This window comes from Euprymna scolopes, chromosome 25 (genome assembly GCF_053919585.1).
Source record: "Euprymna scolopes isolate OS-2025 chromosome 25, ASM5391958v1, whole genome shotgun sequence".
Taxonomy (NCBI): Eukaryota; Metazoa; Mollusca; class Cephalopoda; order Sepiida; family Sepiolidae; genus Euprymna; species Euprymna scolopes.
In genome coordinates this window covers 92622831-92641314 of record NC_136506.1, presented here as the reverse complement: position 1 = coordinate 92641314, position 18484 = coordinate 92622831, and positions in this window count along the sequence as shown.

Here is an 18484-nt window from a genome sequence, read left to right as displayed (position 1 = left end):
CCCAATTGTTGTTTGTTCAATGGTGTACTGTACAACGTTTTTACTTTTTATGTTATTTTTACTCCCCTGCTCCCAATTTTTAACATCTTTTTTTTTTTTGCTTTGCGCCTACATTGGCAGAATTTATATCCTTTGAATCCATTTTTTTTTATAAATGGACAGTCTGGATAAATGTAATTACCCACGGCCACAACAATGATCAATTTTAACATAAGATATTTTTTGTTACTGTTGTGCATTAATTTGTATATTAATTAGTTGCATTAAAAAGACATTATAAAAAGATCAAACTTGATATGACGGAGGTCGTGTGTTTGGCACTGAAGACAACACATCAGAATTTATGAAGCCATGTGAATGCTGTCAATCTTTTTTTCTCTTTTATTAGATCTTATCAGATTACAAGCTATTTTCGACGTAAAGAAAAATGAAGCTGATGTGTTCAAAATGAGAGTTGGATTTTTTCACTTTCTGTTGGCTTGTCATGGAGAATTTTGAATACGAATTCAAAAACCGGACCTTGAAACTTGTCCAGTAATGGAGAATTTTAAATAAGAATTAGGATTTTGTGGAAATTGTCGTCTTGCTATGGGCAATTGCAAATACTCATTTGAAATCAAACTTTGGGAAAATTGTCATTGTGTTATGGAGAATTTTAATAAACATTAGAGAGTTGGAGTTTAGATAATTGTCATTGCATTATGGAAAATATTAAATTATGTTTCGTAAAAATATTAAATTGCGTTTCGTAAAAATATCAAATTACATTTCGTAAAAATATTAAATTACATTTCGTAAAAATATTAAATTGCGTTTCGTAAAAATATTAAATTACGTTTCGTAAAAATATTGAATTGCGTTTCGTGAAAATATTAAATTGTGTTTCGTAAAAATATTAAATTACGTTTTGTAAAAATATTAAATTATGTTTTGTAAAAATATTAAATTGTGTTTCGTAAAAATATTAAATGGCGTTTTGTAAAAATATTAAATTGCGTTTCATGAGAATATTAAATTATGTTTCGTAAAAATGTTAAATTGGGTTCGTAAAAATATGAACTTACGTTTCGTAAAAATATTAAGTTGCGTTTCGTAAAAATATTAAATTTTATTTCGTAAAAATATTAAATTACGTTTCATAAAAATATTAAATTACGTTTCGTAAAAATATTAAATTACGTTTTGTAAAAATATTAAATTACGTTTCGTAAAAATATTAAATTACGTTTCGTAAAAATATCAAATTGCGTTTCATAAAAATATTAAATTGTGTTTCATAAAAATATTAAATTACACTTCGTAAAAATATTAAATTGCGTTTCATACAAATATTAAATTACGTTTCATAAAAATATAAAATTACTTTCGTAAAAATATTGAATTGCGTTTCGTAAAAATATTAAATTATGTTTCCTAAAAATATTAAATTGCGTTTCGTAAAAATATTAAATTGCGTTTCGTAAAAATATCAAATTGCGTTTCCTAAAAATATTAAATTACGTTTTGTAAAAATATTATATTACGTTTCGTAAAAATATTAAATTACGTTTCGTAAAAATATCAAATTGCGTTTCGTAAAAATATTAAATTACGTTTTGTAAAAATATTAAATTACGTTTCATAAAAATATTAAATTGGGTTCTGTAAAAATATTAAATCATGTTTCGTAAAAATATTAAATTACGTTTCGTGAAAATAATAAATTGCGCTTCGTAAAAATATTAAATTGCGTTTCGTAAAAATATTAAATTACGTTTCGGAAAAATATTAAATTACGTTTCATAAAAATATTAAATTGCGTTTCGTAAAAATATTAAATGACGTTTCATAAAAATATTAAATTACGTTTCGTAAAAATATTAAATTACGTTTCATAAAAATATAAAATTGCGTTTCGTAAAAATATTAAATTACGTTTCATAAAAATATAAAATTATGTTTCCTAAAAATATTAAATTACGTTTCGTAAAAATATTAAATTGGGTTTCGTAAAAATATTTAATTATGTTTTGTAAAAATATTAAATTACGTTTCGTAAAAATATAAAATTGCGTTTTGTAAAAATATTAAATTACGTTTTGTAAAAATATTAAATTACGTTTAGTAAAAATATTAAATTGGGTTCTGTAAAAATATTTAATTATGTTTCATAAAAATATTAAATTACGTTTCGTAAAAATATTAAATTACATTTCGTAAAAATATAAATTTGCATTTCGTAAAAATATCAAATTGGGTGTCGTAAAAATGTTAAATTACGTTTCATAAAAATATTAAATTGCGTTTCGTAAAAATATTAAATTGGGTGTTGTAAAAATATTAAATTGCGTTTTGTAAAAATATTCAATTGCATTTCGTAAAAATATTAAATTACGTTTCGTAAAAATATTAAATTGGGTTTCGTAAAAGTATTAAATTGCGTTTCGTAAAAATATTAAATTGCGTTTCGTAAAAATATCAATTGCGTTTTGTAAAAATATCAAATTGGGTTTCGTAAAAATATTAAATTACGTTTCCTAAAAATATTTAATTGCGTTTCGTAAAAATATTAAATTATGTTTCGTAAAAATATCAAATTGCGTTTCGTAAAAGTATCAAATTGCGTTTCGTAAAAATATTAAATTATTTTTCGTAAAAATATTGAATTACATTTCGTAAAAATATTAAATTGCGTTTCGTAAAAATATTAAATTCTATTTCGTTTCGTAAAAATATTAAATTGCGTTTCGTAAAAATATTAAATTACGTTTCGTAAAAATATTAAATTGCGTTTCGTAAAAATATTAAATTACGTTTCGTAAAAATATTGAATTGAGTTTCATAAAAATATTAAATTGGGTTTTGTAAAAATATTAAATCGCGCGTCGAATCAGACTTTTGACAATTGGTGTTATAATATTTTTTCTAGGAATCGCTAGAGAACGTTTACAAGATAAAGTCTGGGTACTTTTCATGTTCTAATGGCCAGAATTTTCTCCATAGGAACTTTATTTTTCGTTTTGTAGTCATTTTCGAAAAGTGGTCCGTAGGTCAATGAATAAAATAAAAAAAAGAAGAAGAAATAGGAGGAAAAAAACAAAGGAAACAACTCAAAGTCTCCAGGGAAATAGGAGTGCCATGACCCACAGTCTCAAACCGGCGTTAGGTTTTCTGCCCTTTTTCTACTTGCTGTCTCCTGAAAGAAATGAACTCAAATAGACGGTGTTCATTTGATATTTGAGTCACAAATTCTGTAGCCAATGATTAAAATAAATTTTCAGTCGTAAATACTTGTTTTTATAAAGATTAATTATTAAATAAATTCCAGTGCAATATTTGCTATTATACAGTAAAGTTAATTGAAAAAATATATATGAAATTTTCCTTTTTTTTTTTTTTCAACAACGCAGAGATTGCAGTTGTGTGAACAGTTCGCGCAGAAAAAAAACATTTGTGACGCACAATTGTCCCGTTTCTTCTTTCTTTCTTCTCTCCCTTTCGGTCAGTGAGCAGGGATTGCAGCATATGGAGAGAGCGGCCCAGACTCAATTCCTTATAAGAACTGTTCTCAACTTAGCTCAATGGACAAAACTTCCTCCTGCACACCTTCTTATAGGAACGTAACGGGGGTGAGTCCGACGAGGTCTGAGGTTTCATTAAGCCAATCTACATTTTACTTTTCTAAGCTTAATCTTAACCATATTAATTTTCATGCTCCTATTTTTCTATGCAATTCATGATTTTTCCAGGCTTTGCTTTGAAATATTTTTTTTTTTGTGTTCAATATCATTCGCATAAAAATAATTATTACCAACTTCTTAAATTGACTGAATAAAAAAAATCAAATGAACGGCGTAATTAAGTAAATAAACAGAAAGAAGGGAAAAAAGAGAGAAACAGAATTAACGGGCGACGTCGTTAGCAAAATATTGTCAGACCTAGCACGGCAAAGAGTATCACTTTTGTTAACTCTCTCTCTCTCTCTCTCTCTCTCTCTCTCTCTCTCTCTCTCTCTCTCTCTCTCTCTCTCTCTCTCTCTCTCTCTCTCTCTCTCTCTAACCCAAATAAGATGGCACGGGAGCGACATTCCCACTATGATTTATGAAGGTGTCGACGACGAAAAAGTTGCTATCGTAACGAACAGCTAATCAGAAGAAACCATCTCTCATGTTCCTTACTAATTCTGAGGACTTTTGAACACGAGTAAGTTTATTATAACTTTTATTTTAATGAACGAAAATTGAAATTCTTTATTTCAAAATATAAAGCGGAGAAGGTGCTCTAAACATTGTTTGAAATTTGGTCACAAAATGAGTGAACGGGGAAACTTTAAAATAGTTCTAGATGAGTAAAAGTAACATGTATTTATAAACACTACCGTGTTTGAATTATATATATATATATATATATATATATATATATATATATATATATATAGAGAGAGAGAGAGAGAGAGAGAGAGAGAGAGAGAGAGGGGGTAGAAGGAGAGAGAGGGGGGTAGAAGGAGAGAGAAACAGATAGCGAGAGGAAGAGAGGGAGAAATAGAAAGAGATAGAGAGAGAGGGTGAGATTAATGCCACGCAGCTGATTAGTAGAATCTCTCCGCCCATTTAAATTGAATGGCCAAGGAATTATAGGCTGATCTTCACACTGCATTGTCGTCCTTCTCAACAACGATGCAGCAAAGATCTTAAGCACGGTGGAATCGACAAAAAAAAAAAAAAGAAGGAAAGAAAGAAAATAAATAAAAACTCAAAAACAAATAAAAAAAATTAAAATAAAAATAGAATAGAATTAAAGATTAAAATATAAAACACTTTAAATTGAACGTCGGAAACAACTGACAGGATTATATTTTTTGTCCTCGATCAGTAATTCCATTTTCTTGAAAAGACGACAAGGAAATAAGAGTTGAAGTTCTTGTGCTCTGGCCATCACCGGACAGAAACAACACATTAAGTGGGATTAATAATGGAATTTAATTGAGAACGATAGCGATTCGAACATTTTTGTTTGTTGGCTCACATTAAAGCGTTCCTAAATTTCTTTCTTAAATTATTTTTCGTTTCTTTTTCTTAAAACGCAGTTAGTGACCGGAAAACTGCGAATGATAGATCGGACCAGAAGAAAGTAGTTAAAAAAAAAATTTCAAAAAAAACAAACAAACCAGAAACCAGTTCTTTAATACGACAGAAGCGCGTATCAGATAATTGTTCCACACGCAAATGCTAGTTGAATTGATAAGTTTTTTTACGATGTCCAATAAAAAATACAGTATGCTGCACACACACACACACACATACACACACACACACACACACACACACACACACACACACATATATATATATTTAATATTCAATTTTACATCTAATTTATTTTACTTTCAACTTTATTATTACTACTATTATTATAATTGTCATTACTATTTTACTATTATCTATTATAATTACCCTACTATTATTTGGTATATTTTTACCACTCTCATAAGTAGCTATGATTTCCTTACTCCCCCATTTTAACATCAATATGTATACTTAACCTTTTACATCAAGTTATACGCACTCATAGTCATTGCCACCCTAATCTCCGACTGCCCCCTTATGATCATACTCTCTATATCATAACAGTAGAAACTTATAAATATATTGCCGCATATTACCTTTCAGTTTTACAACCTTACATACCCCCCCCCCAATTAATCAAAATTACCCACTCCATAGAAAATAGACACCCCACAAACCGTTAAAATAAATTACCACACAGCAACAATACACCCCCTACTTAACCATAATACATATACCCCTTAATCTCAATACTATGTTAAAGACCATATATATTCTTATATATCATACTATATCTAATAAGCTTCTCCTTATTTATTTAGAATTCAATAAAGCTTCCCCCAACATTCTATAATCCTCTTAATTTTTTTCATCCCTAATGAACCTTACGCTAGACGCCGCATCTCCCCCATGCTACCTAGCACTTTCTCTACTCTTCTGATGAGAAGCAATAGGCTTCGAAATGCCCTGGCATAAAGAGTCCCTTCTATCGCCCAAATTTTGCCTGTATTCCATTATTCAATAAATGATGCATTCTATATCTACCTATATATAGTTTTGTGTCTTCATTTCATACTCTTGTTGTCCTATTGTATAAGCTCCAATAATTACTGTTGAGCTTGGCATTATCCGGATAAGTCTCTTTTTGTGGAATTGATCTCTCTCTTTTCCTTTTACATTAAGCTATATATATATATATATATATATATATATATATATATATATATATATATATATATATATATATATATATATATATACTTGTTTATTGTTATATAAACATGCTTACATCCCGCTGATACAAACAGCCACTTGTTTCAATCAAACAACAGATATCATCAGGCAGCGACTTGACTATTCAAATGTTCGATGAATAATCATGAGGATTATTCATTGAACATTTGAACATTTGAATAGTCAAGTCGCTGCCTGGTGATATCTGTTGTTTGATTGAAACAAGTGGCTATTTGTAGCAGCGGGATGTGAGCATGTTTATATAACAATAAACAAGTATTATCAGTTCTTTTTATTGAGCACTATCTAACAACCTCCTCGTTGAATTCACTAGTCCATTACTTTTGAATAAAAAATACCCGAGTATATATATATATATATATATATATATATATATATATATATATATATATATATATATATATATATATTACAGGTATCCAATAAAAAAATAAAAAAATAAAAATAATTAACCAATATGTGCCTGACGTGTTAGTGGTGGATGTGTGTGAGTACGTGTGTGAGTGTGTAGGTGGCTATGTATATATGTATACTCCTACATATATTTCTGTGTATGTGCGTGTGTGTATGTGTGTGTGTCTGCGTACGTGTGCGTGTGCATGTGTACATGTACATGCATGTATATGTAAGCGTGTGTGATTGTGTGTGAGTGTGTGCTATACATGGGGAAAGAAAGTCTTTAAAAAAAACCTAAAAAAACATAAAAACCTTCACCAAATTGACCAAAAGCGCCCTCTTTGTATCTAACTTTGACCGGACACTTTGAACGCTTACAGTTGGAGACAGAATGTCTGAGACCACACATCACTCTGAAAAACACATTTAGTATGAGCGGAGGTAAAAATAACTTTTCAAACCCCCATTTTAAGGAAAAACTTTGTACGAAAACATCTGAAGAGAGCACACCCTAAGCTCGAAACGCGTTATAAAAATATTTTAAAATAAAAATATGATGAAAAACTTAAAAAAAACAAAAAACAATTGTTGATGGCTACACTCTTTTAAATATACATTTTTTTTCTCTCGTTGGAACTACACAACCATCACTTTATATATATATATATATATATATATATATATATATATATATATATATATATATATATATATATATATAAGAATTAAGTTTACATGCCAAAAGCTCCCGTGGACTTAAAAAGAATATAAATATTAATATTTATATAGTAATCCCAACCAAATAAATGCAACCAAAATAGGGAATTTATTGCTGGAAAGATTTCCTTAATCCTTGGAGTTTCAGAGGACGTGCTCTTTTAATCAAATGGTATATATATATATATATATATATATATATATATATATATATATATATATATATATATATATATATAAAGTTTTAAATGAGATAAGTCATCGGTACCGTCGGTTTCAACCCCGACGATTAGGGACCGTTTTAGATATCCATGTCAAGCTCTCTTCAGGCAATACTCAACTCTTTTATAACCGCAAGTGGAAACATATATATACATTACGAGCTCACGTTTAACTCTCTTTTTGTGAAAAAAACCTTAATTATTAGATGTGGCGATTCTATTAAATTTAAAATTAAATTTCATTAAATTAAAATCTAATTTCAATTACATTTATTTTTTAAATATAAGTACCTTTAATATTAAAACCAAAATTAATTTTTGAAATTTGTTTTCTAAATTTAAAACTTAAAAGTTATCTCAATATAAAATAAAAATTAAAATTCCATTTAATTATATCGAAATGCATTTAAAAATTTCAAGTTTTTTTTTTGTGGGGGGGGGGAGGATACTTATCTAGCCTAAGGGATTTTCCTACTATATTAACCTCAGTATTATTGTATTTTTCCCCTATGGTTTTAAAATTGAAATAGATTGTAAATTACATTTATAAAGCATGATTTTTTAAAAATGTTATATAATAAACTAATTTAAAATCTATAATAAAATATAATAAAATAATTTAAAATTACAATTTGAATCCAATTTTACTAAAATTAACTAAAATCAATTCTTGAATTTAAAAGTTAAATAAAAATGTTAGTTTTTTTTTTATTTTGTCTTGTTTGCTGTCCTAGTTTATTATACTCCCTTTCTCTTTCTCTCTCTCTCTCTCTCTCTCTCTCTCTCTCACACACACACATACACACACACACATGCTCGCTCTATTGCTCGTTCTTCTCTCACTCCGATTATTATTTCTATTACGTGTTTCTGTGTCTCTATGTTCGTTTTACCAAGCAGCTTGCTACGATAAATTGCTATCATAAAAGCAAAAAAAAAAAAAAAATTTTTTTCTTAATTCATCTACCTACTTTTTCATTTCGCCTATATTTATGTATTCACAGATTGTCGTCAAACAACAACTATAGGAGATGAGGATAACAGTCCGCAAATAAATAAATACATAAACTATTTTCTTTATTAATTAACTTACGGATATTTTTCTATAATGAAAAGAAACAAAAAACAGTTTGCCCCACTAATTCCTTCTTAAAAACAAATGAATTTTGTCTTTTTTTTTTTTCATAGGGGGTTTCATTTGCACAAACTGAACCAGAGCAACGCGTGCCCGGGTACGGCTTGTTTCTAAATATTTTAAACAATGAAAACACCGCGACATTTAAAACTCTCTCAACAATCAAATAATTGAACAATGTCGTTAACTTTTTATAGACCAATTAAAAAAAGTCTGAACTATATATAAACTGAAATAAAATTGTATACAAAAAAAATTCTCATATTTTGTCCCTCCTCCTAACGCGACCTTATCAGAATTTTTTGGTGGGGGCGATTCACATCTTAGTTTTTTTTTTGTTTTTTTTTTTGGTCCCCCGACAAAAGGAGGGTGAACCTGTAAATTCACCCTTGTCCGTTCCTCCGTTCCTCCGTTCGTCTGTCCGCACTTTTCTCAATAACTACGCGTTAGAATTTTTTGAAATTTTGCACAAACATTAAACATGATATGAGTAAAAAAAAGTAACAGAACAGATTTTTTAGGAAAAAGTCTAGTTGCCCCCCCCCCCGATGTGCCTTTCGGGTTACAATGGCTAAAATTGACACTTTCGTGCTTATCAAAACAATTGATACCTTGGATTTTTATAAAACTTTCTGAAAAGTTGTAACTAACTGATTGCTATATAATTTTGTTTGTCTATACTTCGCGATAACTCTTGGGTGTGCCCCAGGGGCTCTTTAAGGACTAATAAAGCACTCCATTTTGGGGACTATTTTACTATATTTGTCCAAAAATTTTTGTGTATATCTATTTAGCAGTTTTGCATGGTGCTTAACTCAAATTTAAATATGTTAAGGTCTTGGGGACCAATCAGTCTCCTTTAGTTTCAACAACATTATGTACCGTCAAATTGATGGGATATCAATGGGTAGCCCTCTTGGTCCTTCGTTAGCCAACATTTTCGTTGGATTTTTGGAAAACGAATTATTTTCCAAAATTATTAAGCCAGCATTCTATACACGCTACGTTGATGATACTTTTGCATGCTTTCCCTCTCGGAGCGAAGCTAAACAGTTTCTTGGTCTTCTTTGCAACCTGCATCCATCTTTACAATTTACTATGGAGGTTGAAGACTGTAGCTCTCTCCCATTCCTCGACGTTCGTGTTTCTAAAGTTGGTACTACGTTTGAGACCTCTGTTTATAGAAAACCTACATTTACAGGGCTCTATCTTAATTGGTTTTCTTTTGCCCCTCAGTCTAGAAAAATAAACCTCATTAGCGCTCTTACGCATCGTGCACTTATGATTTGTTCACCAAACCGTCTTGATATGGAACTTGGTGAAATTACAACTATTTTTCTTAATAATGGATATCCCATTAATATAATAAAATCTACTATTGAACGTAAAATTACTACATTTAATAGCGGTAAACATATTGGTCCATCACGTTGTCCCATTTATCTAAAATTACCATGGTTGGGTCCTGATGGCCTTCATATTGTTAAAAGGATTTCTTCTGCTACTCAACGATGTTTTCCAGCTACTATGCTTAGAGTAGTTTACACAACTCGAACCTTTTTCTCTTCTTTTCGTAAAGATGTTTTGCCAACCATTCAAAAGAACTCTGTTGTTTATAAATTCGTTTGTCAGTGTGGAGCTGACTACGTTGGCAAAACGTCCCAAAGATTAGAAATGAGAATATCCCAACATATCCCTCGGGATATTCGACTACACCAGGTTTCGAGAGCATCCGGGCACTCCCAGGCTCATGAGTCTGCCATTGGCGATCACCTGTTGAGTATAAATAGGTGTGCCGATCAATATTCCGATGGGTGGTTTTCTGTTTTATACAGTGCTAGGTCGAACTATCATCTCAATATCATTGAGGCGTTAGTTATTAACAACTCTCGACCTAGCCTGTGTAGACAAAAGATTCTTAGACATCAGTTGGAGATATTCATTGATTTAAAACCACCTGAACAGTGAGATTTTTTTTTTTTTTTTCTCCACTGTTCTTCCAACTGTAACCAAAATTCCCCTCTTCCCTCATTCGTTTTTCTTAGTTTTTAATCTATCATTCTGACGTTTCCTCTTAGAGGGTCAGACGATAAGGCCTTAGGGAAAATTTTAATTTCACCTGCCCATTTCTTGTTTTTTTTTGGTATTTAAATTAAATTATGTTTCCTCTGAAATATCTCCTTCCATTCTGCTGTACCAAAAATTTACTTATATATATATATATATACATATATATATATATATATATATATATATATATATATATATATATATATATATATATATATATATATATATATATATATTACGTTATTTCGGTTTAGTAAAATTATATTTTATCATTTTCTCAAATAAGCAAGTCCAACGTAAACAAGTTCTTGTTGAGCCGTTAATTTCTACCTTATTTCTACCATTAACGCTCATGTCCAAAGATAAACCGGTTCATGATTTTTATGTTCAAAGATAAACTGGCACATGATTTTTATGTCCAAAGATAAATTGATATATCATTTTTATGTCCAAAGATTAATTGACACATTATTTTTATGTCCAAAGATAAATTGATATATCATTTTTATGTCCAAAGATTAATTGACACATTATTTTTATGTCCTAAGATAAATTGATATATCATTTTTATGTCCAAAGATTAATTGACACATTATTTTTATGTCCTAAGATAAACTGATATATTATTTTTATGTCCAAAGATAAACTGACACATTATTTTTATGTCCAAAGATAAATTGACACATTATTTTTATGTCCAAAGATTAGCTTGCACATAATTTTGAAGTAGGTGGCTGGGTCGTTTACCAACATCTATATATTTTTTTCAGCAGGAGTTCAGTTGAGTTTTAATGTTTATGCTCTGTTGGACTTTTATTTTGTTTTAACCGCGCTAACAATTGCTACAACATAATCACGTTGACACACCGGTTCACTAAAGTTTAGCAAAGTTGAGCCCGATCAGTAATACATGGGGTAACCACTTGGGACTTCCAGGTGCTGTATGTGCTCCCCGCTTATCTCGGTATTGTTTCTAGTCGTTCTGGACTTCTTCTTAATACTGATCTCAAGCAGTGCCGATTTTTTTAATATTCCAATAGTTAGGATTGGAGGCATATCTTTAACATTCCAATTGTCACAATCGGAATGGCGGATCTTTTAACATTCTAATACTCGAAGTCGGAATGGGAAACGAGTCTTCAACATTCCAATAGTCGGAGTTGAAATGGGAGGCTGATCTGTCAACATTTCAATAGTCGAAGCCGGAGTCGAAGGCAAATCTTTTAATATTCCAATTGTTTTAACTACAGCTGAAGGCTGACCTTTTAATGTTTTACTAATCGGAGGCGAACCTGTTAATATGCCATAGTTGGAGTAGGAGTTGGTCTCGGAAGTAGACGTTTTAACTTCTTAATAGGCGGGGCTGGAATGAGGGGCGGATCTTGTAACATTCAATATTCAGAGTCGGAATTTGAGGCGGACCTTGTAACATTCTAATAATGGGAGTCTGGTTCAAAGGTTGATGTTTTAATATTTCAATGATTAAAGGTGGTGGATGATCGTTTACTATTCCAATAGTTGGACTTGGAGTTGAACCGTTTAACATTCCAATCGTTGGAGTCTGTGTTGGTGTCAACTTTTGAACATATTAATAGTCGCAGTCAGCGTCGAGGGCAGACAGTTCAGCATTCCAATAGTCGATGTCGTAATCAAAGGCAGACTTTTTAACAATTGAATACTCGAAGGCGGGTGTGGAACTTTTAGCATTCTAATAGTCGGGTTTTTTTTAATATTCCAAGACTTGGAGTCAACTTTAAATGTTTAAACCTACCAATAGTCGAAATCGGCGTCTGACGCCGACTTTTGAACATTTCAGTTATCGGAGGTGGAGGTGAAGGCGGACACTTTAATATTCCGATAATCCAAACCGAGGGTGGAGACGGGCCTTTTAACATAGCAGAGATTGTAGCTGTAGACGAATGACTGACTTCATTAAAGATCCACGACATTCTTTAAGAGAGAAAAGGAGAGAGGGAGAAAGAAATAGATAGATAGATAGATAGATAGATAGATAGATAGTGAGAGAGTGAAGAGGGAAACCGTGCAGAGTGAATGACATCATCATTTTATAATGCAATCCATCAAACCTGCCGTTTCATCTATACCGTCTAGACCTCTTAGGGTCTAGGATACTATCAAAACTGTGTTTTGCTTTTGTTTATTATGTTGTTTCCGTGCATACGAGTAGCGTCATAGTTTTAAGGATGACATCATACACTTTTGAGGCAAATAAAACGTGATTTGTTGATATTTTTTTAGTCTGTCATATACCCAGTTCGTCAGTAATAAAGATGCAAATACAAAACAAATAAAAAATATTTCTTTCTTTTTTCGCTGATCTTGCATATCTGTAACACGTGGTGCAATGTGGGAATAAGTGGCGTGTTACTTTTAACACCTATAACACCTGGCTTATTTCCTTTCACCACTAATGGGTGGAACTATACTCGTCCATCTCAACCCCAATGCTTGTGTTCCGTGGTTTTCTTGTCCATTTTCTATTCTGACCGTGTCGTCTTGGCGATTGCCGAAGGTGTGAGCACTGGTTTACAAATATAAAAAATAAAATTACGCAAACTCACAAAAGAAAATACAAACTCTACTACATAGTGTATAAATCAGTTGCACGTCAGACGTGTGTGTGTGATACCATTGCGGAAAATGACCTTGTAAATGCTAGCATTCACATCTTACTTAAGTTTCATTATATCAACTAAGATCCAATTGAGATAATTTGTCTGTTGACGCCATCACTATCGTTCGGTTGAAGCCAACTCATCTTAGATTTGCTAAAACTCTGCCCGATGTGCTCTAACCTGCAAATGTCGTCAACTCTCATGGGCATCAAAATTGTCTCAAACTAACTCAAACTTTCTAAATATATTAACTTAAGATCGGAAATCCTATGTCCGGTCTTGATTAATAGAAACTGTTAGGCGAGGGGGATGTTTCCTACAAAAAATGAAGTACGGAAAAAATATTCAATGTTTTGGAGTGCATTTATTCCATTTATTTATTTATTTATTTATTGCTCTCCGTCTGCTCGAGCCCAATTGCCACAATTTTGCATCTCTATGCTAATTCTAAGTATATTGACAGCAGGATACCCTGATCTTGTATCTTATCGGCCACTCCCAGCTTACTATTTATCCTACTTCCGGGTTATTCATTCTACTGCTTTTGTGCAGCTTGGTGAATCATTTGTAACCATTGTCATGACTTTTTTTTTATTTCCAACAACTTGTCCCGTTTATTTATGAATCAATTAACACTTCCCGGAGCTATGGTCATAGAGGGACGCCCATAGTATCACTAATTCTCAGATACTTTTTTGTTCCAGTCGCAATGAATGACTTTCTTGTCGAAGGAGCTCCTTGCTTTATGAAGCCCCCAGGTGCTGACTTTCAATTAAATCTGTTGCTAAGATCGCTGAAAAAAATTACGACTTTTTTTCATGAAAATCGCTCCAGACAAAGCAGGAAGTCACCTTATGCAAGGAGCTACAAATACTACTTCAAGTCCAAAACTAACCAACGATACGTGTTTGATAGATAGATTTCGACAGAGAAAACAGCAATTCTTTGCCCTTTGCCAAGCACATCGCTCATGGAATGTGAGGACTAAAGAACAAAGTAATTCCTTTATTTTTACAAACGAAAAAAAGAAAGACTAAATAAGCAAAGGAAGTGCTGACGAAAAAGTATAAAATGAAAAGACTATACACTAATGCGTTTTTATTTGGATTTAATTAGTTATGCTTTACTGTGTGAAGTTTTTATGGGGGGTTCTTTCTTTTTATTACTTCAGGTAGGTTTGATTACATTCTTGTAAAGAATTCTTTGGAAGGGAAGGTATGTAACAGAGTGCATATGAGTACTAGGGAAAATATCAGTAGGAGCTGTGGGAAACTGGCTCGCAAAGATAATAGTAGCAGTGGCCGAAAAAAAGCATATATGCAAATTGACAAGTGTGTGCGGGCTTGCGTCAGAAAAAGAAAACAAAAAAAGGAGAAAAAAATGCGTCACGTAGTCGAGAGAAGCAAAGTCCGCGCCGAAGAAGATGGATATGTAAAGTTGAAGGCGAGAAAAGGCTGGCTAATGCATGGTTGGGGAGGAGTAGAAAGAAAAACGATCAAGGTGAAATGGACATGTGGCCTCGCAGTGGCAGCAAGAGACTTTAAGCTGGTGTCGAGATGGCAGGGTTTTGTTAATCTCATGGCAGACGAAATGAACAGCTAGAAAAATTCAAGAAGCATTGTTTGGAAAGTAATGGTTGTAAATAGCTTTTGATAAACCAGAAATAAAAGCCGAGTCGGATTTATTTTTGTTTGTTTGTTGTTGTTTTTTTTTTTTTTTTACGGTGACAGGACGGCGTGGGGGTCCGAGAGAGCATTGAACTGTAACAAACACGGTTCGAGCATAACAACATACGTTACATTATAAGTCAATTTAAGGTTACTTTCTACTCTAATAAAGTGTTGCAGTTTAGTTTCATCCATAGTTACTCTCGGGTTCCCATCAGAAAGAAAAGATCTAACAATGTCAAGAACCTTTTCACCAATACCACAGACCTGAAGTTTACGTAGAAGGCAAGAATTCCACGTTCTGTCGAACGCCTTCGAAATGTCAACTGCATTGATGATTCCTTAAATTAATCGAAGTCTGTTTACGTTTTTAATGAAACAAAAAAAGTTTTATTTTAAGAAATAACTTTCTAATAAATAGATTTAAATTATCTACGTTAATTAAAATGCACTCTCAGGTTTAATCCACCACGAATTTGAAACAAACTCAATGATTGGTCGAAACAATTACAAATTATGTAGATTATCCAATAAAAAACAACTTTATAACAGAGGCAAGTAAGAACCGGTAAATGCATGTTAATCAATTTTTTTTTAGATAAACATTGATAATTCGTATATTTGTATCTTTGGACCACTGTTCTCATCTTTAGTGTTATTTTCACAACGTTTCCGTTAATGTAATCTCCGACTTTCTTTATATCTATCTTGTCGAATTCGGGAATCTTTCTGTCGAACTCGGGGATCTACACAGTATTTTGAACTTTATTTAATCCCCGGTGAGGGTTAGTATGTTCTCGTTCCGTCAGCCATGACTTGGTAGAAGTCCTAGGTAATTCGCAATTGTATATCGAGTGTTGCCCACACTGAGGATTGAACTTTCAAGGAGTGTAACTTGCAACTGAATTTTATCAAGTATTTTATCCACTACGCCACGAGTCCTTGAGCAAAACTCAGTTGCAAGTTACAGTCTTCTGGAGTTTGAAGACGACACTATAAAAATTGTGAAAATAGCACAAAGCGAGAACAGTGGTCTGAATAATCCAAATAACATGAGCTATGTCATTAGTTGTTACCTTTCGGAATAATATGTCTTTCATCACTCTGATATGTTTTTTTTCTTTAATAATTGTTAAAAAAAGCTTCTCGCCATTTACGAAACAAAGAAAATTAAAACCATTAAGCGGTGAAATTAAATAGTTTATTTATTTCGAATCTACCGTTTTCAGGATGTTTTTATACATATATAGTTTTCTTTGTAAACTAATTTTTGTAAAAAAAATTATCCTCTTTGATGCTTTGATGAGTAGAATTGGTAAAGAGAAATAACATGGTTATTATCTATCGGATATTATGTTTTGGAATTTCTTAGATGGGAACTGATAATTTGGATAATTTGGATTATTTGGATTATTTCCAATGTTGGGACGATTAATAAGAATCAGAATCGGAAGATTTGGGGGGTATCAGAATCGGTATCGGAATCGGAAAAATTGATGCCTATTTTCCGATAGCAAAACGATTTTTTTAACTGTCTTTTTTTATTTGATTTTGTTTAAACCATTGCTGGTAATAATGATAAAACAATAACTATTTATTGATTTTAAAATACCAGTAAAGCTAAAAATCAATAGTTTCCACAAGTGTATTTTGACGTTTAGAAAAATATCTGCACATTTAACATGTGTTTTTATGAAAATCGGGGAAAATAACAATCTTATAGTTAAATAATCAGCGATTTATAAAGCATCAGAATCGGAATTGGAATCGGTGATTGTATCGGAATCGGGAATTCAGCACGGAATTGGTAATTGTATCGGAATCGGGAAAAACATTGGAATTGTCCCATCACTAATTAGTTGGTTTACTGTTCTCATCTTGAGTGTTATTTGCACAATATTTCGGTCGATGTAACCTCCAGCCTTCTTCAGGTGTGTCTTGTCAAATTCAGGAATTTTTCTGGCGAACTCGGAAATCTGCGCGAAATTTCGATCAGAATCCCTTATTTACTTCACGGGGGTAGCATGCTCTTGTTCCGTCAGCCATTATTAGGTAGACATCCTCAAAAATTGGCAATTGTATTTCGCGTGCCGCTTCCACTGCAGATTAAGCCTTCAACCTCGAGAAGAGTGTAGAGAGTGAATAAAATACTTGGTAAAATTAAGTTGTAAGTTACACTCTTCTGAAAGTTGAAGGGTACATCGAGTCAAACGTGCGAAAACAGTCAAAATGAGAACAGTAGTCCGAAATAATAACAAAACATTATTAGTGTTTTGTCTTTTTTTAATATTATGTCTATTATCATCATAACAAAACGTTATGAGTGTTACGACTTTGTTTAATATTATGTCTATTATCATAGTGTCATATGGTGACACTTCGGCTATGATCCCAGCGTGGTATCCTAGCTCTGTAGTGGCGGGCAGTGCCAATGGTCAGACCGATCATATTCATTAATTGTTAAAGGAAACATCTTATGAATGCAGGAAAAGCATAAAGCTAGTTTGGGATTTTGGTTTAGTAAACAACGATATGCCGTATGTAACAAACAAGATTGTCCGCTCTGGCTGACGTCACAGACACGTAAGCCAGGGGAGTTGCGAATTAGCTAGATTGCGTCTAATGGAAGCATTCACTAAGGAAACTATAGGAAGAAAGTTAAAAGTGCCACATTTTGGGAATACAGATCTAGAAATTATCTCTGCGTTTTGGGTGTTCCATTCGGAAGAGAATGCCTTCATTTCTGGTTCCTGCTGCCGAAACAGAGAGAGAGAGAGAGAGAGAGAGAGAGAGAGAGAGAGAGAGAGAGAGAGAGAGAGAGAGAGAGAGAGAGAGGGGGGTTGGTTGGTTGGTTGGTTGGTTGGTTGGTTGTTTTTGTTTTACGGCATATCAACCCTTTTCGGTTTATTTAATGCCGAATCCAAAAATTTTGAAGAAAATTTTTTTAATAGGATATATTTGTTGTTTTCAAGTCCGTTTCTATTCAACCCGTAGTTGGGACCCTAACAGGTACTACCACTTCGGGTCAGAGTGGACCTTGGGGGCAATGGCAATTAAAAAGTGGCTCCACACTCCCCAACGCCCGCAAGCTGGGGCCTCACCACTGGATATAGTTTAAGGTCATATCCAGGACTAGAGAGAGAGAGAGAGAGAAAGAGAGAGACGAGGGTTTATTCGTCATTGTTAATCACTGTCAATTTATTGTCCCATTTGTTATTGTCATGAATATGTGAAAACACCCACGTACACATAGAAAGACTATTAAATATGCACGTAACAGATCGACAAACACCCCATAAACAGTTTTTAATAATTCTAACCACTAGACGATACACGAACATCG